Source organism: Sorex araneus, chromosome 1 (assembly GCF_027595985.1).
Source record: "Sorex araneus isolate mSorAra2 chromosome 1, mSorAra2.pri, whole genome shotgun sequence".
Taxonomy (NCBI): Eukaryota; Metazoa; Chordata; class Mammalia; order Eulipotyphla; family Soricidae; genus Sorex; species Sorex araneus.
In genome coordinates this window covers 335374633-335388936 of record NC_073302.1, presented here as the reverse complement: position 1 = coordinate 335388936, position 14304 = coordinate 335374633, and the positions used below count along the sequence as shown (strand labels likewise).

Below are 14304 nucleotides of genomic sequence, written 5' to 3'. Positions count from 1 at the left end.
ACTTAAAAAACAATCATAGGGGCTGGAGCAATAGTACAGCGGGTAGGGCGTTGCCTTGCACACAGCCGACCTGGGTTCAATCCCCAGTATCCCATATCTCAAGCACCATCAGGGTAATTCCTGAGTGCAGAGCCAGGAGTAACCTCTGTGCATCACCGGGTGTGACCAAAAAATTTTAAAAAATACTCATATTCACAATTATGCCTCAGAAACTCAAATACTTAGGAATTGGCTTAACTAAAGAGGTAAAAGACCTATAGAAAAAATTCTACAAAACATTTTTTAAAGAAATAAAAGAGGACACAATGGAAACATATCCCCTGCTCATGTATTGGGCCATCAAAATACCAATACTCCCCCAAAGTACATACAGATTTAGTGAAGTTTCTATGAGGATATCTGTGACATAGATCAAACACTTCTGAAATTCACATGGAATGATAATCCACATCCTCCAATAGCCAAAGTAATAATCAGAAAAAATAATATAGCAGATGAGATAGAGAAGGGATCACTAAGTCAATGATGGTTGGAGGGATCACTCGGGATGGGAGATGTGTGCTAAAAGTAGATAAAGGACCAAACATGATGGCTTCTCAGTATTGTATTGAAAACCATAATGTCCTAAAGTAGAGAGAAAGTAAGAGGGAAATTATCTGCCTTGGAGGCAGAGGAAGGGGTGGGATGGAGGAAGTCATACAGGAGACGTTGGTGGTGGAAAATGTACACTGGTGGAGGGATGGGTGTTCGACCATTGTATGACTGAAACTCAAACATGAAACCTTTGTAACTGTATCTAAAGGTGACAAATTAAAAAAATATATATACATATATACATACATATACACATATTTATATTTATTTATATATGGGAGGCATCACTTTCCCCAACTTCAAACTGTACTATAAAGCAGTAGTAATTAAAACAGCATGATAGGGGTATGGTTTCAGTAGTAAGTCAACCTGTACCTGTGGGCCAAGTGCATCAGCAGCCTGATGGTGCCTTCAGATTTCCTGATACTCCAAAATTGCCACTGTTCCTTTGGCCAGACCCCCAACATCTTGGGGCCAAGTTTACCAAGAAATTGAACAGTCAAAAGATATGTGGGAGCCAAATTCACAAACCACTTCTGGCTCAGCTATACAAGCTCATTTATTGGCCTTATTTCAAAGACCCATAAATCTTGAAAGAGATAGAAAGCTGAAGTTAGGGCCAGTAGTGCAGCACACTGTGGACGAGTGGGCGTGCCCTGCAGGGCATATCAATAGTTTGTTTCTCTGGAAAATATGGAAACAAGGGCAATATAAGATCCAGAGACACACAAAAGAATCTCCAAACCAAGCAGCTTGCTTCAGAGATGCCTTGGACTTTAAGGCAGAACGACTTCACCGCAATTCCTCAGACAGGGGCAGGCATCGCTCCTCCACCTGCCCCCTAAAGCCCTGGCAGCTGCAAACTTCCAGAACCCAATGAGAAGTGCAGGTACACGGGTTCAGTGACAGCAAACTCCAGGCTTCAAGGGATAAGGGATGGGCCTGTCCTTCTCATCCTCCCCCACGCCCGTCCCCACGGAACCCTGGATATAATGGCCACAAACTGCCTCCAGCTGCTACATAAGCTCCTTAACAGCCATGATTCAGAGACACACAAGAGAATCTCCGCAGAGAGCAGCTTTCTGCAGAGATTCCTCCAGACCCTAATTATCTAAAATTTTAGAATTCCAGGAGCATGCAGCTGCCCTTACAGCCACACGACATCTTATGCTATGCATAACAAGCAATACAAAATAGAGTATGGGGGAGACTGTCTGCCATAGAGGCAGGGGGAGTGGTGGGATGGGGAGGATACTGGGGACCTTGGTGGTGGAAAATGCACACTGGTGGAGGGTTGGGTGATAGGTTGTTGTATTATTGAAACTCAAACAGGAAGGAAAGCTTTGCAACTGTATCTCGCAGAGATTAAAAAATAACAATAATGAAATAAAATTAAATTAACATTCTGAATAAAAAGAGTAATGTGGAGTTCATGCCCAATTCAATCAGCTTAATCAGTGGGTGAATAAATAGAAGTACTTCTACATTAAAAAAATAAAATAAAACAGCATGGTACTGGAATAAGGACAGATCTTCATACCTTTAAATAGAATTTTAAAAATCCAGAGACAGACCCTCAGGTTTCTTATCATTTAATTTTTGATAAAGGAGCAAACAGTACAAAGTAGAACAGGGAAATTCTCTTCAAAAGTGGTAATGGGAAAACTGGTTGACCTCTTCAATAATATCAACTCAGATCTCTCTCTAATGCCTTGCACAGAAGTCAAATAAAAATGGATTAAACACCTTCATTTCATATATGAATCTATAAAGTATGTAGCGTAAAATATAAACATAACTTTTCATGGAATTGAAACTACAGTCATCTTTAAGTTGAAATGCCACTGACCAGGCCAGTGGAAGCAAGATGAACAAATGGGACTACACTAAGTTAAGAAGCTTGTACATCTCAAAGGAAATGAAGACCAGAATACAAAGAGAGCCCACACACTGTGAGAAATTATTTGCCCACCACTCAGCTGATAAAGGGAAAATATCCAAGATATATAAGGCACTGGTAGAACTTTACGAGGAAAAAATCCAACCCCATCAAAAATGGGGAGACGATAAGAACAAAACTTCCTCAAAGAAGAAATGCAACAGGCCAAAATAAAAATTCTCTGTCACTAATCATCAGGAAAATTCAAATTATAAAAGCAATGAGGTATCACTTCACACCCAGAAATACTGGCAATAATCAAAAAGAACTACAACCAGTGTTGGTAGGAAAGTCATTGAAGAGACCACTGTGACAATGATATAGAGAAGTGGTCACTCTGGACCAGGACTAAGTGACGAGAGGAGGTAAAGTGATATGTATGCTACCCCACAGTAACAGTATTGTAAAACCCAGTTCCTAGGGGCTGGAGCAATAGCACAATGGGTAAGACATTTGCTTTGCCAACCCAGGTTCGATTCCCAGCACCCCATATGGTCCCCCGAGTACCACCAAGAGTAATTCCTGAGTGCAGAGCCAGGAATAAGCCCTGTGCATCGCCAGGTGTGACCCAAAAAGAAAAAAAAAATCCCAGTTCCTAAAAAGGGTGAGGCAGGGATGGGGGTAGCAAAAAGAAAAAGAAAACAGTCTCTGCCAGAGAGACAAATTGGCAGGAGCTAAGGAAACTGGGGAAAATCATGGAGGAAAATGGCCCCTGTTGAAGGAATATTGTATGCCTGACTCAATCGTGAATAACTGTAAATTTGTATTTCACGGTGATTAAATTTTTCAAAATCATTAATAAAATCAGAGTTCAAAGAGATAATACAGCAGATAAAGTTTTTAACTTGCACACAGTCAATCAGGGGTCAATCACTAGTACTCATCTGATCCTCAAACCACACCAGGAGTGATTTCTGACCACAGAACCAGGAATAAGACCTGAGAACTGCCCTTATGTGCATCATAATTACATTTACCTGGATTTATCAGCCAATTAGCAAAGAAAAAAATGGTCTGAGTTTCACCCAGAAGTGAATGTATTTCTGGACCATGCTGCTGCAAATGCAACTCATACCTCAACTCATACCTCACACCACCCATACTCCAAGAATACCGCACCACATTTGATGGGGTTTAAAGTAGGAGGCAACCAATCTTAGAGGGGAATATTTTTTTACAGATATATATAATATATATTATAGAAAAAGCCTCCATCCCTCTCGGAGAACCCAACAAGCTACCGAGAATATCCCGCCTGCACGACAGAGCTTGGCAAGCTAGACATGGCATACCCCAATATGCCCAAAACAGTAACAACGATGGTCCTCATTCCCCTGACCCTGAAAAAGCACCCAATATGCCATCTGGCTACACTAACACACAACAGGGATGAATGGAGTCATTACTGGCACCTGTTCCAGCAAATCCATGAACACTGGGATGACAGTGACAGTGATATATAATTTATACATACATACATATATATGTATATATACATATATATATATATTAGGTCATACCTGCAATTCTTAGGGGTGATGGCTGGCTCTGCACTGAGGAATTACTCTTGGTGGTACTCAGAGGACCATATAGAATGCTGGAAATCTAATCCGGGTCTACCGTGTGCAAGGCAAATGCCATATCTGCTCTGGCCCCTTTTATACAAAGTACTAATAAGCATTTAAATGTATGATTTAAAGTGAAACAAAATTAAATCATTCGTACTCAAAAATGTAAGCATGCTCATTAAAAGCCATAGAACAATCTCAAACTTTTACGGTCATTGAAACACAAATGGAGATTTCCTCCAGATTTTAAGCGCCATCGAGCTTTAGAAACCACCAAGGTGAACTGTCTTCAAAGCCACACCCACGCCGCGCGGCCTACCCAGGCAGTAGAGAATGGGAATACAAAGCAAGTCAAAAGGCAGTAAAGCACCAAAGAAGCAAGCTCCTGAGAAAGCAAGAGCACACCCTCTACCAGAGGGGTGAAGAAGCTTCACCATTACAGGCCAGCCTGAGGCACTGCGTGAAACTGTTAATGTTTAGTCCACTGAACTTCTGATTCACAAACTTTCAGTGTCTAGTGTTAGAAATTACTCAGGACTTCAAAACAGGCTTCAAAATTTGTGCTTCTGAAGTACAGTTATTGGTGTTTTGCAGGAAGGAAGTGAGGCCTATCTGGCTGGCCTTTTTGAAGATATCCACCTGTGTGCTCTCCATGCCAAACCTGTAACAATTATGCAAAAGACATCCAGTTAGCACACTGCACATGTGAATGTGATTTCCACTATGATGGGAAACTTTTCTTTCCCAGAAATTTTTTTTCTTCTTCCTGTTACTGGTAGTTATGAACAATAAATCCCACTCCCCACTATGAGGTCAAAGGTGCCTAAATATATGATTGCAAGTGAAAAATATGGGGCAGAAATCACATACTGACAGTTTTTCCTTTTTTTTGGCTTTTTTTGGTCACACCCCGCGATTCTCAGGGGTTACTCCTGGCTCTGCACCCAGGAATTACTCCTGGCAATGCTCAGGAGACCATATGGGATGCTGGGAATCGAATCCAGGTCAGCCATGTGCAAGGCAAACATCCTACCCGCTGTGCTATCGTTCCAGCCCCAGTTTTTCCATTTTCAATTGTGTGTAATTTTTTTTCCAGTCCCGGCAATGCTAGGGGTTACTCCTGACTCTGTACTCAGGAATTACTCCGGGTCTAGAGGGTGCTTGGGGAACCATATGGGATGCCAGGTACTGAACCTGGGTCGGTCACGTGCAAAACAAACACCCCACTGTAAATTTGTGTGTAAATTTTTAACACAAATGCAGAGTCATAAAGCATTAGTGGAAATCAAAGTGTTTCCAGACATGTTTCAGCAGTCTCACCTTCTAACAATTATAAACAAATCTGTTAAACTTTTCCAGACAATGCTGGCATTTTTATTTTGTTTTGTTTTTGTTTGTTCAGGGATCATACAGCGATTCTTACTCTAACCTCTGGCTCTGTGCTGAAGTAACCATATGTGTTGTTGGGGATCAAACCTGGGTCAGCCACATGCAAGGCAAATGCCCTACCTACTGTATTATTGCCAGTCCATTGATTTTTTTCAAAACAAGTAAATTTCTTATTGATGGCAACTACAAAATAATAATAGAAATCTAAGGCTAGAGTGATAGCAGTGCTGGGTGTAGTCCTGGAGGTCTTGGCACTGTCAGGGTGACATGGGTAGTCCCCAGTACCAGAGTCCATACAGCCTTTGGCCCTTGCATTAAAATTAGTAGCCAGGTCAGCCAAATCCCCAGGAGGGGGGCGCTCCAGGCATCCTGAGTACTTCTTTTTTTTTTAAATTTTTACTGAATCACCATGTGGAAAGTTACAAAGTTCTCAGGTTTATGTCTCAGTTATACAATATTCAAACACCCAACCCTTCACCAGTGCCCATATTCTACCACCAAAAACCCTAGTATACCCCCCGCCCCCGCCCCCAACTCTATAACTGATGAATTTCACTTCATTTTCTCTTTACCTTGATTACGTTCCATATTTCAACACAAAACTCACTATTGTTGTTGGAGTTTCCCCCCAAGAAAGACAGCCCTACTACCAAGGAAGCATTTGATCATTAGTTTTCCATTGCTGAGAATAAAGAGATACGTAGCCCCACTGCTCCAAGTACATAACTCTATTTTTTTTTCCTTTTTCCTTTTCCCTTTTTTTCCCCCCTCATCCTCCTTCCCGCGCCTCATAGTATGGTGGACGCCACACCTCGTTTCTCCCTGAAAATGGGAAACAACTGAGAAAGAGGGATATTTCCTCTTCTCGGCCAGCGTGAGGCTGTTGCTTAGTTCACAGTCCAGAGAAGTGACTGCTACTTTAAAACCTTCAATATTTCAACAAAAACTCACTGTTATTATTTGGAGTTCCCCCCCCCCAAGTCAGACCTGTTAAAAGGGAACCGTTTCACATTGCTGACAATTAAGAGATGTTAAGTCGTTTTGGATTTCTGTATAAAGTCCAGGGAAAATTCTGCCAGAAATTGCATAGCCCAGCTCACAGTCCCAGTGCATTGCTGTAAGAAGTCTCTGGAATCAAAGTCTTTAGGCGCAGAGGGTCCATTTCACTCTCAGCAGCTCCGAATTTATCTGGGCCAAGGGCATGCCGGTTACACCCACTTCCCATGATTCCCTAGGAGCCCCAAGTGTAAATATCGTATACCTCTGGGTTAGGAGTCTTAGAAGATGGCTCCTGCCATGTGGATGCTGCTGCCGCCACCATTTTCCATGCAGGAAGACAGGGTGGGGAGGAAAGATCCACCCCCAGGCAGTATGGAGTTGTAGCCCAGTTCACAGTCCCAGTGCATTGCTTTAAGAAGCTGTGCTGGATGCCCGAATGCGTTAGGTCTCTGGAATAAAAGTCTTTAGGCGCAGAGGGTCCGTTTTACTCTCAGCAGCTCTGAATTTATTTGGACCGAGGGCCTCCTGAGTACTTCTTGAGAGCACCTCAAACTCCCAACAAATAATTTTTTAAAACTTACCAGTCTGGAGAGACAGCTCAATGGACAGAATGCATACTTTGCATGGAAGTTCAGGTTCAAACTCCATCATGGCACAGTTACCTGGCACTGTGTGTGACCTAAAAAAGAAAAGGTGTGACCTAAAAAAAAAACAACAACAAAACAGTAACCCCCTTACTTCATATGAAATACTTTTGGGGCCTTTTATGTGTTACATGTGGAGTACTAGAGTACTTTAACCTTGCATGTGAGACCTTGGCTTTGATACCTGACTCTATGGGGGGGGGGGAAGAGTGGGATGGTATAAAAAAAGAGAAAAAAATTTATTGTACTCCATCTGTACTCTCCCCAAAGCAGGGACCAGAGAGCTGTTGAGGAATGTGGTGTGACTTGGAAGCAAAGAGATTGTTGCTGCACCTGTTTACTAGGCACTGTTCTAAAGTTCTGGTGTGTGTCTTTTTGCTCATTTAATACTCCTTATTCTACGAAATAATCATAGTTACCTTTTCTAGTGTATAGAACAGAAAAACAACAAGAAGATAAAAACAGGAAGAGCCTGTAATTTGCTCAAGATCACTGGATAAAAACTGGATAAGTTTATTTTTGAATGCAGGTTTGTCTGGTTCCAGTCTGTATTCTATATTTACTTTATAGTTGCAATATTTCAAAGAGGAGGGAGTGGCTGACAATCTGGTCAGACTATAAAGAAGATGGAGATTTCCAGAGGGCCTGACAATCTAGAGGTTATTATCAGTGATTTTCTTTTCTTTTTAAAAATTTTAAAGTGACTTCATTTTCTCCACACCCAGCAGAACTGGACAGGGGTACTCCTGAAGATGCTGTTTTGAGCTGCTTAGACTCTGAAGTGCTTAGGGGTCACCAAGGCCACACCGTGAGGTGCTGTGCTGTACTAAGGATTAGACTTAGGTCCTGAAGTTCTAGCCATGCTCTTTATTCTCGAGCTGGCTCCCTGGCCTCAGAATTTTGGGTAATTTTTATATAGTAGTATAAGTGTTGTGTGGGGGCAGATAGCATTCTCCAAAATAAACAGGAGAGTAAACATTCACTGAATGAAGAAAAGTTTAGGGGAAGTTTGACTGTGAAGAGAAAGAGGAAGAAACCACCTCAGAGCTAGTAAGTCAAAGGACCTAGAAGAAAGCTTTTGTTGGTTTTGAAGACCATTACATTAAAATTCTTTTTTTTTTTAATTTTAATGTTATCAACTTTTACTCCTCACTCTGTTTTCCATATTTGAACAGTTGCTGAAATCCACTGGATTTGTGATGTAGTTCTTTTACTATTCTGAGTTCTGTTTTTAGTTTCCTTCTCTTTGGGGTGACAAAGCTGTCACAGGCTGGAACAATAGCACAGTGGGTAGGGTGTTTGCCTTGCATGTGACCAACCAGGTTCAATTCTTCCACCCCTCTCCAAGAGCCCGGAAAGCTACCAAGAGTATCCTGCCTGCACGGCAGAGCCTGGAAAGCTACCCATGGAGTATTTGATATGCCAAAAACAGTAACAAGTCTCACAATGGAGACATTACTGGTGCCCGCTCGAGCAAATCAATGAGCAATGGGAGGACAGTGCTACAGGACGGTGAGAGTATATATGTATGTGTATATACGTATATATACACATACATATATATACTGTCAGTAAATGTACAGTGACAGTATATATATATATATGTATATATATATAAGCACACAAGGCTCAACCTTTAATAATAATATTCTGGTGATATCTTATAAAAGGGCTTAATGGCCCCTGGGTGAAATACAAAAATCTTCACACTCTTTCCTCTAAGGAAACTTTTTAGAGCATTTTCAGCAGTTTTGCATAATAAACAATACAAAATAAATTATTTCAGTTCTTCTTTGGGGCAGACATTGGGGTTCAGTATGGAAACATCTGAATTATGGTGGTGGGAAGGTGTAATGCTGGTGGGATTAGTGTTCAAATATTAAATGTAATCAAATATTGTGAATTACTTTATAAAATAAGAAAAAATAAGTTGGGAAAAAAAGAAAGAAAACAAATCAGAGCCAAGCCATGTCAGAGAAGGTCAAGAGAGTGTGAAGGTTGCTCCTGGAACAGTTGTGAATGTAGAAAGTGAAATCTGAGGAGTTCAAGGACCTAGAACCATGATCTACCTGAAAGCACGGATTATTGCAGACGCTGGGTGAGTAATGATTGGTGAAGGAAATCTAAGTGAAGAACAAGCACTTAACACAAATATCTACCCTAATAATATCACATAGACAACCCAGAGTTCAAACCTATGATCATTGGCAACAATAATGTATTTGAAGTTAAATGTTATTCCAAAGCAACAAAAATGAGAGATAATGATGTTATTGAATCAAAAGCTTAGCACTGTAGCACTGTCATCCCGTTGTTCATCAATTTGCTCGAGTGGGCACAAGTAACGTCTCCATTGTGAGACTTGTTGTTACTGTTTTTAGCATATCGATTATGCCACATATAGCTTGCCAAGCTCTGCCATGCAGGCAGGATACTCTCAGTAGCTTGCCGGGCTCTCTGAGAGGGACAGAGGAATCGAACCCAGGTCGGCCACATGCAAGGCAATGCCCTATCCACTGTGCTATAGTTCCAGTCCTTACATAAACAAAAATATAATACTGACATGTGGCTGCATCATTGGGACCTGTTGCAAACTGGACATATTTAAAGTTATCTTTAAGCCCACTCGCCACTGCCGCCGCTCCAGCATGACCGAGGAGCCCAAAAGAGCTACTTTGGACACCAGCTGCCCACTGAAATTCCTCCAGAACGTGAACTGAGCTTTTCCGCCAGGTTGCCCCAGCGGGGGCCCGGTATTTCTCATTTTTTTAAATCTCTCTCTCTCTCTCTCAACCTCTCCCTCCTGGGCACAGCACAGCCTCCACCCCTTTTCTTTGAGCACAAAATGGAGACACAGACCCAAATGCGCTGCGCGGCTTGTGGGACATCGCGGGGTGGAGAAGTACTGGTCTCCGCCCACCGCCGACACTTAAGGACAGTGGAACCACTTGGACTCCCCACTTGCCGCTGCCACCGCTCCAGCATGACTGAGGAACCCAAAAGAGCTACTTTGGACACCAGCTGCCCACTGAAATTCCTCCAGAACGTGAACTGAGCGTTTCCGCCTGGCTGCCCCAGCCGGGGCCCGGTATTTCTCTAGGTTTTCCCATCTTATGAGTACCATAAAAGGGTAAAAGATTGTTGTGATAGAATTTCTGGCAGAATTTTCCCTGGACTTTATACAGAAATCCAAAACTGCGCGGCCGCTGCCGAGGCCGCGCGACCTAATGTCATCTAATCATCAGCAATATGAAATGGTTCCTTTGTAGCGGGTTGGACTTTGTGGGGATAACCCTAACAAGAATAGTAAGTATTTTGTTGAAATATTGAAGGCAATCATAGTGGCAGCCATCTCTCTAGACTGAACTAAGCTACAACCCCACGCCAGCTGAGGGGAAGAAATATTTCTTTCTTGGGAAGAAATGTGGCGTGGCGCAAGCCATATTATGATGTCCTTTAAGCATACACGAACCTGGTGGAGTGGGAATGGGATATGAGGGGAAAAAAAAGAAATTATGTACATGGAACAGCAGGACGCTGGTGGAGCTGGGGCCGATACCAGCATACTACTATTGGTTCCAGAAACTGCTTGCAGACATGCTGCTAGACTATCAACTAAGCTATAGCCCCACGCCGGCTGATGACGGGGGGAAATAACCATCTTTCTAGGTTTCTTCTCCCTTTGTCAGGCAGCGTGGCGACAATCATATTATGAAGATTACTAAGCAGGCATAAACTTGGTGGCACGGGAAGGAGGGGGAACAAGAAAAATGAATGAAGAAAAGTTATGTAACAAACAGCGGGACTTAATATCTCTACATTCTCAGCAATGGAAAACTATCAAATGCTTCCTTGGCAGTAGGACTGCCTTTATTTTTGGGGGGGGGGGAACTCCAGCAACAATAGTGAGTTATGAGTTGAAACATGGAATGTAATCAAGATAAAGAGTAATCAAAATGAAACTTACAAGGGGGGGACTGGGGGGATGGGTGGGGGCGGGAGGTGGGAGGCATACTGGGGTGGTTGGAATATGGGCACTGGTGAAGGGAAGGGTGTTTGAGTATTGTATAACTGACAAAACCCTGAGAACTATGTAACTTTCCACATGGTGATTCAATAAATAAATAAATAAATAAATAAAATAAAGTTATCTTTAAGAATAGTAAGAATACAGTGATCTAAGGTGCATATTGTCTTCACTTGGTGCAGAGTGAGCATCCACAGCCCCAGTTGTATTTCTTAATGAAAATCTGGCCCAACTACCATCATCAAAAGAAAATTATGAAAGGAAGTTCAAGTCTAGTTAAGAACTAAGAACAATATATAAAAAGATAATATTTGTCAATGACAACTAAAAGGGCTACAATGTATATGTACTCTTAATAGTTCACAAAATAATGTTGAGTTATTTTAAATAAATAATAATTTTTGTAAAATTGAATTAAGAAAGTAATGTATTCTTGCTATAACTGTCCTCTATAATTTATAGAAAATGCATTACTTTCCTATATCTTTACACTTTCCTGATGACTTATATATTTGATTATTCTTTTGTATATAAAATGCTGATCATAAATTTTAGTTACATAAAAGACTGTATTAGGGGGCTTGATCCATAGCACAGCAGGTTGGGTGTTTGCCTTGCACGCAACTGACCCAGGTTCGATTCCCAGTGTTGCATATGGTCCCCTGAGCACCGCCAGGAGTAATTTCTGAGTGCATGAGCCAGGAGTAACCCCTGTGCGTTGCCAGGTGTGAACCCCCCCCCAAAAAAAGACTATATTATCCACAATATAAAAGAACAATTGTTATGTATTTATAATCTATCATATACTAAACTCAACAAAAATGTTGATAACAGAAAAAATAAAGTAAGAGAAGAGGACCCAAAAAAAAAATTCTAGGTTCATAGATTCGAATAATCAACACTGTCAAAATGACCATCTTACCTAAATTTTTATATAGGTTCAGAGAAATCCCCATTGAAATTATGATGGTGTTCTTCAAGGAATTAGATCAAATTTGTATGGGAACCACAAAACAGCCCCAAACCAAAGTCATCTGGATAAATAAGAATTTAGAAGCTATTGTTTTCTGGATTGAAATTGTACCATAAAGCTATAGTAATCAAAACAGGTACTGGAATAAGGATAAACTGTCAAACCAATAGTTTATAACTGCATATCCAACAATCACTGTGTCACTGTATCACTGTCATCCCGTTGATCATCGATTTTCTCAAGCAGGAGCAGTAACATCTCCATTCGTACTAGCCCTGAGATTTTAGCAGCCTCTCTTTACTCATTCTTCCCAGTGGTGCTGGATTGGAGGATCTTTCAGGGTAAGGGGAATGAGACCCCTCGTTGTTACTGTATTTGGCATATCAAATACACCACAGAGAACTTTCCAGGCTCTCCAACAATAAACCCTCAAATATATGGTCATCTAATGACAATAAGTCAGGTCAATGAAGTATAGTAAATAGACTCTTCAAAAAGTGATGATGGGAAAACTGGAGAACCACATGCAAAAATAATGAAACTTGGTCTATATCTCATGTTTTACACAAAGTCAGTTCAAAGTGGAAAAATGACCTTCAGATAAGAACAGTTTCCATAAGATATATTAATAAAAATATAGAGTGCTTCAATGATCTGATGTCTTCAATCATCTGGCGTCTTCAATGATTGGATTCCACTGGCAAAGACAATAGAAATAAAAATAAGCAAGTGAGACTACAACAAGTTTAAAAGGTTTTGCATGGTAAAAGAAACAAGAGCTAAAATTAAGACACCCAACTGATTAAGGAAAAAATATTTTCATATGAAACATCATATAAGTGGCTACTATCGAAGATACGCAAAGGATTCACAAAGATCATGAATAAATGCAATAAGCACATTTAAAATAGGGGGAGGAAATGATAAACATATCTGAAGGAAACAAAGATCGCCAGCAGGCATATAAAAATATGTTCATCATCACTTATAATCTAGAAAACACAAATTAAGACACAAATTAAAACTTATAATCTAGAAAACATAAATTAAGGTGTGAGGTACTTCCTCACACCAACAGAATGGCATATATCAGAAAGGATACGAATAGTCTGTGCTAATGTGAATGTGGTGAAAAGAAAATCTGATTCACTGCTAGTGGAAATATTGCCTAGTTAAGCCATTATGGAAAACATGATGGATATCCCTCAAAAATAACTAAGAAGAGAGCTACCATATGACCTGCAATCCCATTGCTTGGCATCTACACACAAGGCACACCTATATTCACTGTGATAGTACAATAAGAATAATATGGATAAACTCTTGTGCCAATGATAGAAGAGTAAATAATGGCTCTGGTATATGTGTATCATACATACATACACACACACACAATGGAATACTACTCACCCATAGGGAATAACACAATGATGAATCATACAATTAGCTGCAACATAAATCTTATGTTATCAGGAAGTAAATTAAAAGGACAAAGTCAAACATCAGATTTCTCACTAATCTATTACATAGGGAAGGGTATATAACAACAGCAGGAAGAACACTGGCTTTGGATTACAGAAAACAAAGTCAAAGAAAGAGCAAAGAGGAGGGAAAAGAAGAAAAAGCATGAACATCCAATATTTATCTTTTACTTTCTGGCTCACTTAACTTAGCATGGCACCATCTAATTTCAACCAACTTGCAGTAAACTGCAAACTTTCATCTTTCTCATAACTGGATAGTATTTTATTGTGTGCACACACAACTTCTTTATACAGTTATGTCATTGGGCATTTGGTTTGTTTCCATATCCTGACTATTGTACTGAAAAGTATGCATATCATCATCATCATCATCATCATCATCGTTACCATCATCATCCCATTGATCGTCGATTTTCTCGAGTGGTCTCAGTAACATCTCCATTTGTCCTAGCCCTGAGATTTTAGCAGCCTCCCTTTATTCGTCCTTCCCAACAGTGCTGCATTGGAGGCTCTATCAGGGTCAGGAAAATGAAACACATCACTGTTACTGGTTTGGGCATATTAATATGCCATGGGGAGCTTGCCAGACTCTCACAGAGAGCTTGCCAGGCTCTCCCAGGTGGGCAGGAAACTCTCAGTTTCTCCAAGAGCTTGCCAGTTTCTCCAAGAGAGAGAACTAGGTTATAA

At 40.8% G+C, this 14304-nt stretch overlaps 1 pseudogene; it reads left to right on the top strand.

Moving 5' to 3' along the window:
• The first annotated feature begins 200 nt into the window (after nt 1-200).
• LOC129402311 (dynactin subunit 6-like) lies at nt 201-11447 on the top strand (annotated as a pseudogene).
• The last annotated feature ends 2857 nt before the right edge of the window (nt 11448-14304 follow it).